This window comes from Myotis lucifugus, unplaced genomic scaffold, assembly GCF_000147115.1.
Source record: "Myotis lucifugus unplaced genomic scaffold, Myoluc2.0 scaffold_25, whole genome shotgun sequence".
Lineage (NCBI taxonomy): Eukaryota > Metazoa > Chordata > Mammalia > Chiroptera > Vespertilionidae > Myotis > Myotis lucifugus.
The window spans coordinates 1,086,433-1,094,465 of NW_005871073.1; positions in this window are offsets into that span (position 1 = coordinate 1,086,433).

Sequence of the window (8,033 nt, forward strand, 5' to 3'; positions counted from 1 at the left end):
CATTGAGGTTTGAAAAGCACTGCACTGATACAAAGTATTGTATAGCACTGTATAGGTTAACACACACACACACACACACACACACGTCAAAAGACTTATTTTTCTAAAGGAAGGCTCTCAAGATTTTAGTCATGGTCCCAGAAACATTTTTCATTTTTCAATCTTCAAATGGAGTTCATCTTGCAATTAAACATTTTTGAATCACTAGAAGATCAATTGAAGCAGTCTTGAAACAAATTATACTTCTGTTAAAGAAAGACAATTAAAGAACAATACCCTCAAGCTATATGTTAATATTACACATTTGTGCATATTGAGATTCATTATTCTGTTCAGCATCCTTGATGAGACTTTCCATAAGATTAATTACTGAGACAGTTATGCCAGCAGCCTCCCAAGAAGATCAAGGGATAGACAGTCAAGGGAGAGATACAAACAAACTAAGGAGCTGAAGTTGAGACTAAGGTCATCTTAGATAGTAAATCACATACCCATGCACACAGATACATACCTACACTGATATGAATCTCCAATATCAAGTTGACAGGCCATCAGAGTCAAACTTGAACAGCTTCCTGGGTTTCCACACATCCTGTAATTACATGTATTAAAAGGGAGTGTCATTGCCTCAAGCAACTTCATTTAGTGCACCAGATGTCTCTTCCTTGAGAAATGAACACAAGTAACAGTGAACTTTCTACAGAATAAAGGGCACAGCCTCAGGTTTCCATAAGTCATATGTAATACCATTTTCTTTGAAATTTATTGAGATTTTCTTCATAACTTAGCACATGGTCAGTTTTTTAAAGTTGCATACATGCTGAAAAATATGCATTTTCTAGTTATGTTGTGTTAAATAGATAAATCAAAATTGTTAATGATGTTGTCCATATTTTCTACATCAGAACTACTTTCATTATCTGCCTGACCCTTCAATTAGTATAAGTACATTAATATCTGCCACTATAATTATGACTTAAAATTTTTATCTTATTCTAGCAGTTTTTGTTTCTTATATTTTAAGGTTATTTTACTAAACTTTATTTTTCTGGAGAAATACATTATTTTATAGTAATATTGTGACACTCTACATTCTTAATAATGGTTTTCATTGTAAATTCTGTATGCTTTAATACTACACAAAGTAAGCCAGACTTCACAGGTTGAGGGTGTAACCCTCACTTTTGACACTAGCCACAAGTCCAGGGGTCCCCAGGACCACCCCCACTCCTGACTTGCTGGCCAGCTATAAATTTGAGTTTTTCCATATGAACTTCAGGCACCATAATGTGATGGACTGGCAGGACTCACTGAAGGTGCTATACTTACAATTACAGTTCGTTATAGCAATCGGATACAAAGTCAAAGAGATGCATAGGGTGGAATCTAGGAGGGTCCCAAAACTCAAAGCTTCTGTCATCCTCTCAGGATGAAAGTGTGACAATACTCAGAGTATTGCCAATCAGGAAGCTCACTGATCTTCAATGTTCAGAGTTTTTATCAGTGTTCAACCCTGTAAGCAAGATTGATTACAGCATTGTCCACATGATTCAACCTCCAGTGCTCCTCTCCTTTCCAGGGGTCAGACTGCTATTTTGTAGCTACAAGTCCCAATCTTTCAGTCACCTGGTTGGCCTTTCCAGCATGGCCAGCCAATCTTCAGGTACCTCATTAGCATAGAGCAGCGGTTCTCAAACTGTGGGTCACGATCCCTTTGGGGGTCGAACGACCCTTTCACAGGGGTCGCCTAAAACCATCAGAAAACACATATATAATTACATATTGTTTTTGTGATTAATCACTATGCTTTAATTATGTTCAATTTGTAACAACGAAAATACATCCTGCATATCAGATATTTATATTACGATTCATAACAGTAGCAAAATTACAGTTATGAAGTAGCAACGAAAATAATTTTATGGTTGGGGTCACCACAACATGAGGAACTGTATTAAAGGGTCGGGCATTAGGAAGAGAACCACTGGCATAGAGTATCAGGTATGGTCTAAGGAGCCCATTGTGGATATCAAAGACACTTCAATGACTTGAGAAATTCCAAGGGTTAGGAGGCTGCCTCCCAGGAGCCAGGACAAAGGTAGACTTCTCTTTGGGTAGCTGACTCCTCTCTCAGTGCACTAATACTAATATTGCTACCCTAACTTCCTTTTGGTCACAATTTGGCCACAATGCAAAATTAAAATACTAGAAATATTCAAATATTTCAATAATTACAATAATGAAAATGGAAGAAACTCAGTAATATACACATTCATCATAGTAGAATAAAATAAATCAGGTGTTTGCTACTTACAATAGACAAACCTAAACCTTATGGACATATCATCAGAGAAGTGCAAGTTAAAACCTCAATGAGACACCTTGACACAACTATTAGAATGAGAAAATTTAAAAAGACTGGAGTGTTCATTCTTGACACAACTGAAACTCTCTTGCAGTGCTGGTGGGGATATAAATGGGCTCAATTACTCTGGGAAAATACCTGGCAATATACAATATTTTGCTTCTGAGTATATATATATTCAATGGAAATTTTTAACAAAAGACATGTGCAAAAATGTTCACAGCAGCTTTACTGATAATAGCAAAAAACTGGAAATGACTCAATGTCCATAGAGCCAAAATGAGTATTTCACAGCAATAAGAAAGGACAAGTTAATCATACAATGATAAAATGGATGAATCTTATGAAATAATTCTGAAGGTATGAAGTCAAATGCAAAAGAGTAAAACTTGTATAATTCCAATGGACAGAATGATCGGTTACTGGGAAGTAGTTGCCTGTGGAAGACCGGTGTGGCTTTCCTCTCCTGCACTGTTTCAGCATCTATCAACTCCCCTTCTGTGTCCAGCTGAAGTCATCCTTTTCTAGTTATAGTAGTTGTGTATGTACAGGCTACCATAAAGGAGATGGCTTGAATAGCAAAAGTGTTTTGTCTCACAGTTATAGAGGCCAGAAATCCAAAGTGAAGGTGTCATCAGGGCTGTGCCCTTTCTAGGGGTACTAGGGAATGGGCTGCTGTGAGTCTTTCTCCTAGTTTCTGGTAGTGAAACAGGATTTTTGGACTGGAACACATGGTGTTCCCCTGGGCAGGATGTCCCAGATTCCTTATTCCTTGTCTGCAGGAGTCAAAGAATGAATCCACAGACAAAAGGTGGTATAGCAAAGGTGGAGATTTATTACAGAACAAGTACAGACTCCCATGTGGGGAGGGGGAAGAGTCCCACAGAATGGACTCCCATGTGGCGGGGGAGGGTGGGAAGGAGGGAGGGGGAGGGAAAGGGGGGAGGGGAGAAGATTCCCAATGAATTCCTTTTCCCTATGGCTTATAAAGGCTACAGATCCTTGTGCCTTGATACCCCCTCTGATTGGTCACTATTCCCTTGGACTGGTTACTCTAGTAACTCCTGGGCTCAAAGGTCAAACCTCACATGGGACATGGGAGGTTCTCCCCCCTCCTTCCTTATTGTTTTTCCTATTCCCTTTGGGGTTTCTTCTTCTCCTTCTGGATGAAGGGCTTCCTTTCCTTTATTTTGTAAATATAGACTTTGCTGTTCCCAGCTCCCTCATTCTGTGGAAATGTGCCTTCTGCTGCTCTATGGCCCTGTGCTTCTTCCATGGTCCTCTTAATTTCTAAAATTTCCTAAAACCTGTCTTTTTCACCCTCAAAATTCTTGTTCTAGTCATACCTTGTTTTGTGGTAGAAAGTTAATAATCACATGGCATTCCCTATCTGCATTGCCTCTTTTCCTCTTTTTATAATACTACAGCTGTTAATGCAAAACGGCAGCAGATGTTACCTTGGTCGTTGAGTTCTGGCTAAGAAAGAATTCAGATCCAAGATTCAAATACAAGCGAAAGTCTATTTAGAAAGTCACAGAGGTAGAAGAAGTGAGCTGCAGAACAAAGGAGCCAGTTCACCTGCATGGACTCAGGAAACAAGTTACAGAGGCCAAGGAAGAGCCTTTGGAACTTAGAAGAAATAAAGGCAAAGAGAACTTCTGGGGGGTGGGAGGAAAAGGGGAAAGATGTGGGGGTGATTTAGGAAGTTAGGATTTCAATATTTTGGGGGCAGTAAAGGAACACACAATTAAACTTATAACATTAGGTATACCACATAAAGATTTGGAAGTTGTATATATTAAGAAATGATCACCACAATAAGTATAGTTAACATCCATCACTGCACAGCTACAATTTTTTTCTTGTAATGAGAACGTTTAAGATCCACTCTCTTATCAACTTTCAAATATGCAATACAGTATTACTAACTAACTATAATCACCATGAAGTATATTATATCCTCATAACTCCTTTATTTTACACGTGGAAGTTTCTATCTTTTGATCCCCTCAACAAATTTTGCACCCACTTCCTGCCCTCACCTCTGGCAACCACCAATCTGTTCTTCTTGGGTTCTTTTTTGTTTGTTTTAGGTTCTACATAAAAGTGACATCTTACAGTTAATTTTCTTTCTTGTTCTGACTTATTTCACTTAGCATATGTCTTTAAGGTCCATCTGTGTTGTCACAAATGGCAATATTTTTTTTATAGCTGAAAAACATTCTATTGTGTGTGTGTGTATATAATATACTAGAGGCCCAGTGCATGAATTCATGCACAGGTAGGGTCCCTCAGGGTGGCCTGTGGGAATCGGGATCCAGCTTGCGCCCCCAGCCTCGCAACCCCGCACCCTGCTTGCATCCGCCTTGGCCTGGCACTGCCCACTCACCTGCTCCACTATCCTGCCACAGTCCTGCTCTCATTGGGGCCCATCGGGTTGGCAGCACCCCCACTGCCGCCCATTTCCAGAGCCATGTCGCTGAAGCCCGCCATGTTCCGTGCCACCCCCTGGTGGTCAGTGCACGTCATAGTGAGCGGTCAAACTCCTGGCTTTTATTATATAGGATATCTTTTTTATATCACATCTTTTTCATTCATCCATCAGTGAACACAGGTTGTTTCCATATCTTGCCTACTGTAAATAATGCTGCAATAAACATGGGGAAATATATATATCTTTTGAAATTTTTATTTTCTTCAGATAAATACCCAGAAGTACCATTGTTGGATCTTATGGTAGTTCTACTTTTAATTTTTGAGGAACCCGCATACTGTTTTAAATAATGGCTGCACCAATTTACATTTCCACCAAAAGTACACAAGGATTCGTTTTTCTCTACATCCTTCCCAACACTTTTTTTTTTGTCTTTTTGATGATAATCATTCTAACAGGTGTGAGGTGATAGCTTATTGTGGCCTAGGTTTGCATTTCTCTGAGGATTAGTAATGTTGAGCACCTTATCATGTACCTGTTGGCCATCTATGTCTTCTTTGGCAAAATGTCTATTTAGATCCTCTGCTAAATTTTTAATCAGATTATGTTTTGCTATTGAGTTACATTTTATATAACATATATTAACCCCTTATCAGATACATGATTTGTAAATATTTTCTCCCATTGGTAGGTTTCCTCTGCATTTTGGTTAATAATTTTTTTTGTTCAGCAGAAGCATTTTAGTTTGATGAAGTCCCACTTGCTTATTTTTGTGTTTGTTGCCCTTTGCTTTTTGGTATCAGTTCAACTTTTATTTTAATTGTCAAATACCAAATCCTTCTTCTGAGGATTTCCTTTGTGCTACCTTTCTGTGGCAGGATGAAACCACTCATATCCACAAATAAATCTCCCATCCACGCTCATCTAGGAGTTGTTCCAGCAATTGCTTATATAATTCTTAGCAAATATTGGTTTCTAATATCAAGGATTCTAAAACATCTAGAGGTTCTGCCCTAGTGTCTCTATAGGGAACTATCCCCCAAGCTCATTTTTAGAGAATAAATTTCACTAATCTTAATACACTAGAATATTGTTCTGAAGTTATTAGATACAGAGAAGTAACATTTTATGTTAAATAAACTCATGTTGGACTCTGTCCAGATAGAGTTAGTTGCTGATGTCGCCAAAGCATTTCATTATAAGGTGCCCAGACTCGAAGGGCTTGGAAGCCAAATGTATAACTAAAACAGATGTCTCTCTCAGAAGGTAACCCTCCCCAGCCCAAGCAACATGTCTGTGCTTTGCTTCAGAACACAGAAGTGCGTGACACTTAAGAAATGTGTGAAAAACACAGCATCTTCATATCCTATATAATAATAGAGAAACATGGTAATTAGCCGTTCCTCCGCTACCCTTCCCATATATATATTTATATTTATATTTATATTTATATACACACATATATATGTATATAAAAGTATAGAAGTAAAATCTTTTTCATACAATAGAACTCTTTTGTTTTTGCAAATAAAGTTTAATTCACACACACAAATATCCTCCAGGCACTGAAAAGAAAAGTGTGAAAAATAACAAAATAAAAATGGAGAGAAAAATACTATACTTTAAGGATCGTATTCCCCTACCTTGCCAAACTGGAATCATAAAACTGCTTAGCTCTCCAAAACACTTTACCACCTAGCAGTAAGGAAAACGAAACAAAACAAAACAAAAACAGCACATTTTTGATAAATAAAGAAGGACAAATATGATAATTTGGTGTATTATTGCAATCTAAGTGGGCATTTTGAATGCGGCAGAGAAATATAACATTGTTACAAGCTAATAAGTTCTTTCTTATACCTACATGCCAGGACACCTATCAAAAACATGTCCAGTCCAGGGGCTGATACAGTTTCAAAGGGAGGCCATTAATCTGGCGACAGCACTGCATTAAACTAACTCTGATAATCATTCTGTGGAGGAGTGAAGTATTGGAGAAAGAGTGGTACCCTTGCTTACTGTCATTATTGACTAATTACAACATGATTGCTAAGGGACAGAGCCAATTGTTTGCATCATGTAGAAAGATAACAAAGATAAAGAAACTCCCATTAGGAGCAACTCAGCTTTTTAAGGGGATACATTTCTCCTTTTGACACTTGACAGTAAATAGAGAGAAAGAAATTCTGTTCTATTTTAGGTGGAATGGAGGAGGGGAACAGATTTCATTTAAGGTAGCTTATAAATAATTATTATAACATTTTTTATTCTACAAATAAAGGACATGAAAATTTCAATAGACTTCGGAGTAACTTATCTTATATCCCCACTTTATATACTACTAAGGTTAAATATTTATCCCTCAAAAAATAAACTTTCTTAGATTTTGGTTTCCAATTTAGAGAGGTGACATTAACAGCCTGAAAAGTATTGATCTATCTAAATGAATCAAATATTTCTTATAGTTGTATTTACCAGCTTTTAAATTTAATCTGATTTTGCCATTAGGAACACTCATGAGATTTACTTGGAATCGTTCTACCAGATGTATACTTAATTTTTGATTATCTAAGATAGCAGAACGTAGGAAATAGCAAAGATAACTACATCTACAAATCAATCCCTTGCCTAAATCTCTCCTAAAAAATTTCACAAAGCAACTTTACTTCAAGTTGAAGTATTAATGATCAGAAAAATCACCAAAAGGTGAATAGCGAAAGAAAAGAAACAGAAACAAAGATTCTGGAAAATGTGTTAACTGCATGATTAACTCTTAAAAAAGAGGCTTATTTCAGTAAATAAAATGCAGGCCAAGGTTTGATCTGCTGAGTGTAAGTAATAATTCTACAGAAGTCTAACATATTATGAGATATAAACAAAGAATAAACAAATAGGACTTATGGGGCATTTGAATAAAATTTTAGTTCCTGTAACTGTGAAAGGAGGCAGTAACTGGTTAAGCATTTTTCACTCATTTATAAAAGATTCCCTGAGGGCCTAGAGATACTATGCTTGGCATTAATATAGTGGTCAGTAAGACAGGCACAGTAACTGCCTTCATGATTCTATTAGGAATACAGATATTATAAAAACGACGATGACTAATTAAATAATTAGTGACAAGTATCGGAGGAAATAAAGGATGCTATGAACACGCAAACAAGGACCTGGCTGTGTCTGAGAGAGAAGTATCTTCTGAAGAAGAAAAGTCTAAAAGTCATGAGGGGAGGGGGT